Genomic DNA, 13,963 nt, shown 5'->3' on the forward strand with positions numbered 1-13,963 from the left:
GGTTGAACTTTGAAAATATTAAAGATGATTGATTGTCATCTTTCACATGTACATGTTTTATTTGAATATTTTCAAAAGTGATTGATGCTTTTTTAGACTTATACAAAAAGTAAAAGATTAGGTTTGAATTTTTTGAAAATGAAAGTGTGCTCATTTTGTCATATGCCAAAAGTAAAAGATTAGGTTTGATTTTTTTGAAAAAGTGAATGATGTTGTCTTTGACAATTGAGAAAGAAGAACCTTTTATTTGAATTCTTTGAAAAAGTGAATGATGTTGTCTTTGACAATTGAAAAAGAAGAACCTTTTATTTGAATTTTTTGAAAAAGTGAATGATGTTGTCTTTGACATGTGAATCTTTTTAAATTTGAATATGAAGTCTCATATGCCTATAAATAGATCATTTGAGAGCTTCACATTTACAACACCAAGAGCATACAACATTCATTCAAAGCTTTCATTCTCTCTTCTCTAAACATTGAGCCTTAATCCTTGTTCATTTTGAGAGATATAGTTTGCGCTGTATTGTTCTTATTTCACTCATTGAGGAGTGTTTTCTGATAACCTACCCACTATCAGCTCTTGTATCAGAAAAAGGGTGTGTATAACCCTTGTGTGTGTAGAAAGTATTCTACACGGGGAATAGTTGAATCACCACGTGTAAGGTGATTGCAAGTGTAGAGGGTGTTCTACACGGATCCTTTGTAGCGGTATTGTTCAAAGGTGTAATAGATTTCTATCTCCACCTGAAGGAGGTTGAATAGTGAATTTGGGAATCCTCAAGGGGTAGCTTGAGGCGAGGACGTAGGCAGTGGGGCCGAACCTCGTTAACATACTGAGTTTGCTTCTCTCTTACCCTTACTCTTTATATTTATTGTTATTTCATATTTTGTTTATATTTTATATTATATATTTGATTTATAATTGTTATTTTTTTTAATACAACTCAATTCACCCCCCCTCTTGTGTTAGTCATCTGGGCAACATAAATAATAAACTCTATATTTTCGCTATTTACTGTTTGATAAATATGAATCTAAGTACTTTTAAAATTAGTTACATTAATTTTTTAAAAATATATAATTATCTGCATGAGGTTTTCAATAAAAACTTCAATTTAGTACTTTTTAAAATATTAGACTTTTAATTTTTTTAAGTGATTAAAATACTTTTTATAAATTTACCAAATATATTATTTCTTTAAACAAGTTTTTAAACATTTAAAAATATTTTTTAAGCTTTCAAACTCAATCTCAAACCGGCTGTACTCAAATATCTTTGAAAACTCCCAAACAGTATCAATAGGTTTCACTTTACTCCCTAGTTCTACACTTGTGGGGATCCAAATTAGTTGGTGGCCGTAGAGAACTCATGTTAATAATAAGAGAAATTAAACTTTTCAGTTTTCATTCCCAAACTACAATGTATTTCTCATTTGCACCCTAAATCGCAAAAAGTTTCAACTTATATCCTAAGTATCAATAGGCTTCACTTTACTCCCTAGCTCTACTCAAATATGATCATAATTAAGATTGTGTTACGAGATTAGATCTTAATTAAAATAATATGGGTACTTTAATATATAGTTCAAATTAAGATTCTTATAAATTTTATAATGCAAAGCGAAGAATGGGTTATAAATTATGGAAAAAATGTGAAACTACCCCAAAAGTTTAGACCAATAAATAAAGGAAAAAGTTGGCATCATGGTATGATTCTTGCTCCTGTAGCCAAGCTTCAAAATACACGTATTATATTATAATTAAAGTCTTACTGCTTTTCCATCATTTCTTTTTTATCCAAATTCAATGTTCTTTTGAAGAGCGAAATATTAGTAAACAAGAGAGTTGCTTTAGTGCAACATATATATAATGACACCGACTTAATTAAAAACCAAAGGGAAACCATTGTGTATCATGATCTTGAGCCAAAAGGGTCAAAAGGCTTAGCTTTCTATGGCCTTTTTACTCCAAAGAGAAAAGGAATATAGCACTAAAATATGGCTTTGCATTAATGTAACATGACATCGCAGCCAACAGTGACTTTTTTTTATCTTCTTGATTTTAAAAAAGTACTGCATGCCACGATAAATATAGGTAGGAAGCTTCCTCTGAGAATTATCTTTCGAGTAAGTTGTAAAGAAAGTTAGGCAAAGATGGTGACACGTAAGGTCAGTATAAGATCAAGAAAATAATGTGGACAAATTAGTGGGTAGGTTACTTAAATGATATGCATGTTCCTAATCAAAGTCGGTCTCCAGGTCAATGGATCATAATGAAATGGTGATTTGGATGACTCCAGAACAAACCATGGTTTGGTCTAGAACCTTGTACAAGATTTACTTGTCCTACTTCCTTGCGAGAAGTTCTCGGGGATGGCGGCTGAAGGACAAAGATCATTGTGGTATTTCTCATAATTATCATTTGTAAGTGGGAATATCTGTACTTGATTTGATGGTAAGTTTGATCATCTTGAGTTATCTGCTTAATTATGCGACGAAAAAATGTTTTAGATAAATGAAGATTTCAGAAGCTAGGCCATATTTGGTGAAAATAAAAGTAGTTTTTACAAAGTTCTAACACGTGTTTTTTTTTTTTTTTTTTTTTTGTAAGAGTTTATGTCTTTTGAATTTTTGTGAAAAGTATTTTCAATTTTGTATTCTTTTCTGTCCAGAAAATCTAAGAAATTTATTAGATGAAAAGTTTTTCTTTTTGACAAAAAGAAAATAGATATTCAAATTTAAAAGATGTAGACCCCTCCTGCGTCTACCCCTGAAGGAGATAGGCACAAAGAGTGAGATACTTGTTTCTTTTTATTTATATATAAGATTAAAGTAAAAAATTAAATAAAATATTATTTTTTAATATTAGTTTTATTTTAAAATTAATGAAGTAGATTATTTCTTATATTTTATTTAAAAATTTAAAAAAATTATAATAATTAAATAAAATAAGATAATTTTTTACAATAACCAAGTCTTAGGTAGGGTTTGGTTACTAAATCTAGCCCAACTCAACTCAATTTATCTTATCTAATTATTACAATTTTTCTAACTTTCAACACAAAATATAATAAACAATTCAATTTTTTTAAATCTCAATTTAATTTTTTCAAATTTCTAAATAATAATAATATTAAAAAATAATATTTTAAATTTGCATCTCAACTCAACCTTCTATCCAACTTAGAAGAGGGAATCTCCCCCATGGTCGTTGGATGAAGGAGAAAGGATCTCCTTTTCAAAGTTGTACAAAGTCATGGTTCCAATTCATTGGTTTGACTGACAACTCTAAGAGTAGATTTGAATAGTAAGTTAAAATAAGATAAAATTGAGATGAAAGTTAAATAAAATATTATTTTTTTATATTATTATTATTTTATAATTTAAAAAAATTAAATTATGTATTATATTTTATATACAAACTTGAAAAAGTTATATTAATGAGATGATTTATATCCAAACCTAACCTAAGTAAATCCCAAAGCCCAAACAATATAAGCATATGTGATGTTTTGCACTTGGACTGGGTCTAAACAAAACCTAAAGCTAATTTATGTTGGAATATAACTTTTGGTTTGAGTAATGTTTAGGTTATTAAGGATATAACATTATATGTCAAGATATACAGTTAAAACTTATTTTGGTTCTTTTGAAGTAGTATAACTAAATTGATACTGATCAGATGATGCCGTATCGTTAAAATTGTCTATATCATAACTAATTTTTCAAGCATGCAATATTAATTCTCTTAAGAGTTTTTATCTGAATTCTAGAATTCAAAATACTAGAAAATAGATAGAAATGAATATTTTATTATTGTCTATTTGAATACTAAAAATACTATAAAATCATGCATCCCACCTGTAAGCTTTTCTTTCTATTTTTTATGATCATGAAATGAAATGAGTACGGTTCCTGATCTTCGCTAGCTCGATGCTCAGCAAACTTTCTTGTCATTGTCCACCATGCATGGGATGTTCGTTCTTGATTTCTTTAACCTGTTGTGCTGCTGGAAATCTTGATTATCACATCACTTCTTCTAAGCTTGGAGGATTCAAGAGAGAGTTTTCTTCACGGTTAGGAAGTACATAGTGTTGAAGCAAATCAAGAGAATTTAAAACATATTCTCTAAAAAGATGGCGTTGAAACAACTCCATTGTTGTTGCGTGGAAAGCATGCATGATTCGAGACAAACTTTGCCATTTTGGCGAAGATAGTGTTCATGATCCCCCTTCTTTTGTGGGCAATCAATCATATGGTGATCAGAAAACTTAGTATTTTTGTGCCTTTTGCTTATAAAAGGCCTCTTCTTGGAGAGAAGTACTGAACCGTACTATGTCTCTAAGAATCTTAAGAAAGCAATATCATAATTGTTAAAAATATGGGATCTAAGTATACAGTAGAAGCGATATTGTCTCGTTGGAAATATCTCATATCTAGTACAATTGTTCCCCGTATTTTCCGGCATCGTCTTTTATCCAAAATCCTTTTGGCCATGGTTGAGTGTGCTATGTGGTAATACAAAAGCAACACTCATGAATTCCATAACCTAAATGCTGAGACTAGAAAGAACTATTCGAGAGAGAAATCATTTGTAATTTCTACACACTCACTGTCTGAAGGGGGAGGGTTTATGTAAATAGCCTCTCTAAATGTAACTCTTGGCTGGCCATTAAAGGGCCAGTTATCAAGGCTCATGAGTAGTTTAAGAGTCACTTCATAATCCCCAAGAGAAGGTGAAAGGGTGCCTACTATAAGTGCCCATTTCCTACATCTCTCACTCGCACATAGTGGGCATGACCCCAGGTCTGCATCTCTCAATATATTCTCAATCTTGTTCATACTAGCAAATAGGCCGTGTGACCATCAAGCACAGCTGTAAAAGAAAAATGAGAGCACTATATCAAATTTCTTCAAGAGAAACTGACATAGAAACATCCTTAAAAGTGTCTCGTTATGCCCCAACTCATTTGGTCACACCAGACTAAGCATTCCTAATCCTTCTCGAGTGTGAATAACTCAGAGTAATGCTTAATCTCTATAAAACATAATGTACTCACAACTACATCGCAACTCCCAAGAAACAACATAACTTGCCCGCAGTGAGTACACACAATTATTGATGTGTTACCAAATAGTCTTCACAAATAGTTTTCTCTTCATTCTCATGTCATTTAGTTTCAATTCAGTCGCTTTCCCAATAATGTCTCTTTAGACCGCATCATTCATGGCCATAGATAACATGTCAAAGTAGCAGATATTAAAACATCAACCTCGTGACATAGTCAAAGGTCTCCTAAGGGCATAAATAAATTAAGGTCATTAATCATGACCTACAAAACTCACACGGTGAGAAAACAGGGATTCATTCACTCACCTCTATTGTTGGTCACCAAAGGATATACAGTATGAAATACATGTTACGGTGGAATTCTCTTTCCAAAGGAAGAGCGTATATCTTATTTCAACATATCGTATAGATCTTAGTCTAGTCACTATCTCAACACCTAACTTGAGTCCCTCCATTTGCTCACTTTCCAAAGCGCAAAGAGTGTATCGCATTTGGCTAAACCACAAGCTACACAGATTGTAGGTAACCATGCACGATCCTTCTTAAATATAATGGACCTCATTTAACTCCCACTAAGGCGACATATCCTATGTGTCTTACAAATTGTCCTTCTCAGGACAAGTACCAAGTGACATATTGTCTTATCTTTGCTCGCTACTTATTTATAGTGCCAAAGGCGATTGATCGTATGAATGAGCCAATCTAGGCCTATCGACATACCTTTTTCACCATAACTACCAAATTTATGGTGAATGTGTGTGCTTACTAAAAAAATGCTTCTAGCCAGGCCACATGATCATAAAACATATCAGTCTTGTGTGCATGATGAGCAATATCATGATGGAAGGAAATCACATGGTCAACTAAAAGTAATCAAACTACAACTCTCAAGTGAAGTTTTAGGACTATTTCTTTTTGCATGTATTATCATGTGTAGTAACTTTCCAAAACAGGCTCATTCCGAGAGACTGTTTTTATACATAAAAGTCATTTGCACAGCTATGAAGTTAGCGACAACTCATCGCGAATCACATTGAGGTCAAACTCACAACATAAATCTTAGATTCTAGTCAGCCAATCCAACTGTGACTTTTAAGAATCTACAAGAGGACCTCAAATGTCATTTAGCAAATTCAATTTGCGACTTCAGGTTTTCATATGAATCTCTTGTAATCAACAAAAGCATGTGAGATAACCATCATTTATTTTTCTTTAAGGGTAAAGTGATTAGGGCCTTTACCCACAAAGACAATCATAATAGTCTAGTCATTACTTTTAACGATAATTGCATCACAAATTTACTCAACGAAGTAAACCATATTTACCCTCTAACAAAATCTCAATCTCTAATTCCCATGAGCAAACTCTAATGGAAACATCAAATTGTATATAAGATAAAACTTGATTTTTTAGTATTTTTATTATAAAATAAATTTAAAATATTATATAAATTATATTTATTTATAAATTAATTTTTATAGATTTTTTTTTTTAATTTTTAAGAAGTAGCATTTCTGTTCATATTTTCTTTAACTTCGATCTATCAAACTCATTACATCACAAAAAGTAGCATCCATTCATAAAGAACAAAATGTCAACTTTTAAAATCAACGAGCAATCACCCATTGATGGTCACATTCCCCAAAATATGCTTTCGAAGGAAATACCTAAGTACTCCTTGGCTTTAAACACCTCTATCTACCTTGTTATCTTTGACAACTTTACACACACGTCAGTGATATTGAAGCAAGATATGCTTTGTTATTCTTCTAAGATATACCAATTAACCATATGCTTACCCAAATAAATTACAACCATATTCTCAATACTAAAGTCAATTTCATGGGGTTTGAATTCTAACCTATCTCCCCTACCAAACCTTGAAATCAAGCTTTTTCAAAATATCATGTATTTGACTTTGAATATATATAGGACATAATGTCATTGGCGGTTATAATTTCTACATCCAATTCATTTGACTATTCCTAGAGTCGAATACTTAACTGATTGTTATATCGTTCAACATCTATTGAAACATGGGAAAACATTAGATATTAATAGAGAAATGCTTGGGATCTCAATAATGGGTCCACGAGCATTTTTCTTATCAAGAACATAACATTTCTCCCAACATTTGTTTTTTAGTTTTTTGATTTATTGATTAAGTGAGTAATTTTATTAATGTTATGATTTTTTTTTAATATTTAAGAGTATTTTAAAAATACATAGATTTTTTTTTTTTTTGGGTTTAAATTACACTTGTGGGGATCCAAATTAAAGCATTGGCATTGGTTTCATCAAAAGTCAAGCCAAATGCATAAAATGATGAATATGTGAAAATAATAACTGCATTAGATTAGTCAAACCAAATAATGGGAAGTTTTGACCTACAATGTTTCTACCGTTTCCTTCAAATATGAAGGGCTTCTGTACACTTATCTTCTGAATATTTTACTCAATTTTATTTCATGTACCGCTCTCTTTTGTCTAAAAGTCTGCTCTCTTTACTTTGCTTTGTTTTGTTGTGTTCGACTGACTCTTTTCTTCTTCGATAAGCCATGCTTCTCTGTTTGGACTCTCATAAATTCAATGAAAATCCGAAAAAGTAAACATGTTTATTGGAAAGAATTGATTTTATCTTTGATTCCTTGCAAATGAAAAAGATCTCGACTCTGCCAAGTAGAATACTTTTGTCAAAATGCATTTGTTTTAGTTAAAAAAATCTTGGTGAATGTCAGGACTCTGGCGTTTGGTTTAATTATTTTCTTGCATTTTATCGGCTGCGATTTTGCTTTAATCATTTAAAATTTGGCATATAGTAGGTTTGATTGCAAAATATGAAAAAAAAAATTATTATTAAAAAAATAATATTATAGTATTATTTTGATGAATCTAATGATCACTAATCCAATGTGGGATCATGGATAGGAAGATTTTAGATTTATGGAAAACTTGTACTTTTCATCAAATTTTGAAGATGGCTTTGATGAAGCCAATGTGGATGCTCTTGGTGGCACTAGAGCCACTCATGTTAATAATAAGAGAAATTAAACTTTTCAGTTTTCATCCCCAAACTACAATGTATTTCTCATTTGCACCCTAAATTGCAAAAAGTTTCAACTTATATCCTAAGTATCAATAGGCTTCACTTGACTCCCTAGCTCTACTCAAATATGATCATAAATTCATAATTAAGATTGTGTTATGAGATTCGATCTTAATTAAAAAACATGGGCACTTTAATATATAGTTCAAATTGATATTCTTATAAATTTTATCATGCAAAGCGAAGAATGGGTTATAGATTATGGAAAAAATGTGAAACTACCCCAAAAGTTTAGACAAATAAATAAAGGAAAAAGTTGGCATCATTGTATGATTGTTGCTCTTGTAACCAAGCTTCAAAATACACGTATTATATAAAAGTCTTACCGCTTTTCCATCATTTCTTTTTTCTCCGTCCAAAGTCAATGTTATTTTGAAGAGCGAAATATTAGTAAACAAGAGATCAGTTGCTTTAGTGCAACATATATAATGACAACGACTTAATTAAAAACCAAAGGGAAACCATTGTGTATGATCTTGAGCCAAAAGGGTCAGAAGGCTTACTTTGCTTTCTATGGCCTTTTTACTCCAAAGAGAAAAGGAATATAGCACTAAAATATGGCTTTGCATTAATGTAACATGACATCGCAGCCAACAGTTACTTTTCTATCTTCATGATTTTAAAAAAGTGCATGCCTCGATAAATATAGGTAGGAAGCTTCCTATGAGAATTATCTTTCGTGTAAGTTGTAAATAAAGTTAGGCAAAGATGGTGACATGTAAGAGTACAAGACCAAGAAAATAATGTGGACAAATTAGTGGGTAGGTTGGTTAATTATATGCATGTTCCTGATCAAAGCCTCCAGGTCAATGGATCATAATTTAATGGTGATTTGGATGACTCCAGAACAAACCTTAGCAATAGGATTAGCAACATCCTTTCTTGGTTTACGAACTAATTAATGGTCAACTCTAGGCAACTTCTTCACAACTTTACTAACAACAAAGTGCTAACAACCCTCAGACCAACCATGATTGGCGAGGATCAAGCTGTTAGGCAAGTCATACAAATTAAACACTCAATCTATATAAATGGAGGTCAAAAGCACACATCAAAGGTAACTTCTGATCGAACCATTTTGAAAATTGAAATACTCCATGTATATACTTTATTCTGACTTAAGCATCGGATGTGTCGCATACCACATCTTATTTTTTCTTCATACAGGTTATTGGAGACCATGAGCAGGAGTGCGAAACACATCCATAACAGTTTGTATTTTGTCCAATTGGTGGAATCTAGAGTTGAGGTTTGAGGTCGCAACTAGAAATGGATGTTACTGCTCGCTATTTTTGTGGAGCTCTTGAATTTCTTTACCTCCAGATTTTGAGTCAGAAAAATTAGGAATATTTAACTAAAATCAAATGTCTCGAATTGGTGACCAAAAAAAAAAAAAAAGATTACACATTGTGGTATCCACACGAGGTTCATGCACCGATGATGATGATCGTGGGGTTGTGCAAGGTGAACCGGAAAGATTGGAGATTGCTGAATCCATTATCCAACGGAGCGCTGCAGCCTGCATCTTTTCTGAGGACCGCTTGGTTTCGTAGCGATGCATGAAATCCATGCATAGTCAAGATAGGATGTGAGACGTGAATGAAATTGAATAATAGACAATTATCCACTCAAGGAATCGACAATTAGAGAGCTGTGTGGAAAGACGTGAGCCCGAGATTGCTGAAAAACATTAATCTATATATATATATATATATATATATATATATATATATATATTTGAAGCTATAAATAAATAAGGAAATTAAAAAAAAAACAAAAAAAGAAGAAGAAGAAGAAGAAGAATTATTCACGTCACGTCAGTGATGTCACAAGATTAACAGATAATAAAAAAGTAATAAGTTCTTTTTTAATTATTTGATTTCATGTCTATAAATTATGAAATAATATAGTTAAAAGAACAGTTCATAGCGTTGTTTTTAAAGAAAATTGCGTATATAGAGAAGCTGAAAGAAATGAGGAGAGGACTCTCCGGTGAAATACAATGAATTTGATGGTGTCTTTAATTGGAAGAGAATTCAGAGAGTCAAAGAAAGTAAGAGGCTGTAATGCTAAAGCAACACAAGATAGCATTCATGATGGATCATGGTTACCACTTACCAGCATTAGCATACGCCAGATTGATCGTGGGCCTAGCTAGCTAGGTCATAAATGTCATGACTGGCCCATTCACACCCACCCCCGCACACTTCCCAGTTCGCCGTTAACTGTCGCATTGCTCACCCTCCATGGGAAGTGTCGCCAATGCAACCAACATCCTAGCTTTATCACCAGCCGCTGCACTACTCCATCACACCGCCGTTTGGAAGTGCCACAATCGGCAATTCCCGACTTTCCATTCTCTCAATCTCTCTCTTCAAGTCAATCCTATCTCTCTAAACCCCATCTCCATCGTATTATATATATATATATATATAAATACTTTATGCAACCGACCTATGTAATCGTTGGGCAATCGGCTAACATGGTGAACCACGTAAGTTAAATGAAACAAGTTTCATTTAGAAATAGCAAATGAAATCTCATTTCTTGAGAAAAATTGCGATTGAAATGAAATTGAGTTTTCATGGAAATCTTGAAAATGGGTCTAGAAAGATCAACAAGAAAATCTCGGAGATGAGTTTTTCTTGGAAATCTTGGAAATAGGTCTGGAAAGTCTGGAAAGATCAACAAGAAAATCTTAGATATGGGGTTTTCATGGAAATTTGGAAATGGGTCTGGAAAGACCAACAAGAAAATCTCACAGATGGTTTTTCATGGAAATCTTGAAAATAAGTATAGAAATCCACGAACTTTTTTCTTTTTGATAGGTAGCGTTATTAAACAGAACTTAGAAATGGGTTTTACAGAAATTGTAGAATCGATTTGGAAGAAATATTAAAATGAAATGCAGTGTTTTTCATGGAAATCTTGGAAATGGGTCTGGAAAGATCAACAAGAAACAACATAAATGTATTGAAAATATGAGTTTGGAAAAAATCTAGGAAATGGGTTTGGGAGAAATATGTTAATGAAGAAATCTAAGAGGTTGATTTTTCTTTTTTTCTTGGTGGAGAAATGCTTCAACGTACCAGTGCTTCAACGATTGGAGAAATATGTTAGATTTCTTGATGAAATCTGAGAAATGCAATGTTTGCTTTGCTTCCCGCTTTCTTCCTTTTATGTTTTTTTCATTCTTTTCTTTCTTCTGTTGCATTTTTGCTTTTTTTTTTTTTTTTTTTTTCTATTTTTTTTCCTCTCCCACTTAGGCTAGCGGTTACCCCACATTTATGCAGGGAGGTTGTACCTAGCAGTATTGACTATTGATATATATATATATATATTTATTTATTTTTATATATAATTTCTAATTTATCATATCATGGATTTAGCTATCAAATATTTCCATATCATGTCATATTTTTGTTCCAACGATGGGATGGAGAACCGGTGTGACAAAGAGACTTTCATTTATAATTTTTTCTATTAATTTCAATTAATTGAATATTGAAATTAAATGAAACAGATTCTAGCCGCAGCTATTACTATGATAGAGGTCTTCTCAAGCTATATCAAAAGCTATTCTCACGTCTAAGAGATCATTACCAGAGGCTAGTATGGTTTATTGGAAACTACTTGCAAGCACTACAACAAAAATTGGATTTAGTGACAAATGAAATTGCCACAAGAAATAGAAAAAACGTCACGAAATACATTTGGTGACGGTTATAAACTGTCACCCCCACCGTCACGAAATGTGCATCACAGAATACATATGGTGACAATTTACTGTACAAGCGTTACTAAAAATATTTTTTTGTGACGGTTTGTGATGTACCGTTTTAAATAATGTTCGAACGTTTACTTTTCTATAATGGTTAGAATCTGTCACAAAATATTATGTTCGAATGAAAAATATAACGTTCAAACGTAAACTAGACAAATTGACATCCGAATCAGAGCAGGTAACGTTTGTTGATTATAGTTCGAATGTATCATATTCATGTTCGAACGTTTATAAGTTTGAACGTTACGTTCGAATTTAGATTCCAACGTAAAGGAAACAATATCCAAACGTTCGAATCATAACGTTCGGAGGTTCTTTCCAATCTCAAGAAACTAGAGTTCGAATGCAAGAAGTACGTTCGGAGGTTTGGAACGTTAAAAATTTAAACATTCGAACGTAATTTTCATTTGTCGGTGTAAACGTTTGAACGTTATGTTACAATTTTGTGTGGTTATGTTCGAACGTGTGTTCGAATGTGGAATACTGTTTAAACGTATTTATTTACATTCGAACGTACATATCAGAAATACTAAACTCATCCCATTAATAAACATACCAATTATACCGATTGTATCATATTATATAACATATTTCATAACCAACAATGTTTGTAACTGTTTTTAAAGTAGATATTAAAAATTTAATACACTAATAAAATTCATTTCTTATTCTTTTCTCGTCCACCATGATTCTGTTGCAATGACATAACAAGCTCCATTTGCAGCATCATCTCCGACTGTACTTGCGTTTGGACCTCACTACGCATTCTTTCCTCCTGGTCTCTTTGTTGGTCCTTCAAACGCGTCTCTAAATGAGACTGTCGCTCTAAGAGGGACTCCAACTCTTGCTGTCTAGACCTCATATACTCATTCTCGCATCGTGCAACTTCTAACTCTTTGCTAAGATTATTAATTTGTGAAGTCGATAAGGTTAAGGAGGATGAACCGGAATGCTTGAAAGATTGTCCCAAACCTCTTACCATACTAGAGTTGGGCCCGAGCACTTGTGTGAAAATGTCTATGTCACTAGTAGAGGATTCCCCGGAAGCTGATTGCAACTCCATCATTTTTCCCTACAGTTTGAAATATCAAAACATACAATAAATAACGTATTAAAAGAAATACAAATAAAAAAGAATTTAACCATATGTCGCATAATTCATTTAACAAAAGGAACACCGCTTATATAATTAATTGCAGCGGCAGGATCCATCCACTCACTATGCTCATTAGTGAGTAGCAGCATAAACATAAATGAGGGAAAAGTTTTCAGGATCATCATGTTTCTAACAAAACGACATTAGCAAATTTAAAAAGATAGTGTTAGTACTTATATAAAAGAATAACAGGAAAATAAATTAATTATATAGTTTATTAATTACCATTTTTTCAACAAGACGATGGAATGATCTTGAATCAGCACGATGGTGAATAGTCAGAGCGGATCTATTATGTGCATTTATAGAACTTAAGTGCTACAAATACACATTAAGAATATTAATTATAATATATATATATATACATATAAGATAAACAACAAATATTAATGTAAATAATTAACGGAAATAAATCTAGAATACCTGATATTCTGGAGATGCAAAAAGATCACAACATTTTATTCAGTCGTCTAACTTCGTCTACTGGAAAGGTGACTGTGCAGCCTCTTCAAACGACTCAAACTTCTTGAAGTGGTCGTGACATCGTCTCTTGTGACGTCGAAATAGTGTAGCCATTAACTCATTCACAGTTCTCAAATCCTCGCTACGACCAAAGTCGAGATCAAATTCATCCTAGTTATAAATTAATCTCATTCAGCACATCTCACCAGGAGCGCACATAAAATGGAGCATAAGCTCGGACTACTGTACTAATATAGGAGGAAAGCACTGTTGCACTATCATCTACTCCTCCAGTAGAATTATCAGAAATTGTGACTTTCAGTTTGCGATGCCTTTGGTTTTTCTCAAATGAGATGTCGTTTGTATAGCCACGACCGCGACGAGC

Source organism: Carya illinoinensis, chromosome 5 (genome assembly GCF_018687715.1).
Source record: "Carya illinoinensis cultivar Pawnee chromosome 5, C.illinoinensisPawnee_v1, whole genome shotgun sequence".
Taxonomy (NCBI): domain Eukaryota; kingdom Viridiplantae; phylum Streptophyta; class Magnoliopsida; order Fagales; family Juglandaceae; genus Carya; species Carya illinoinensis.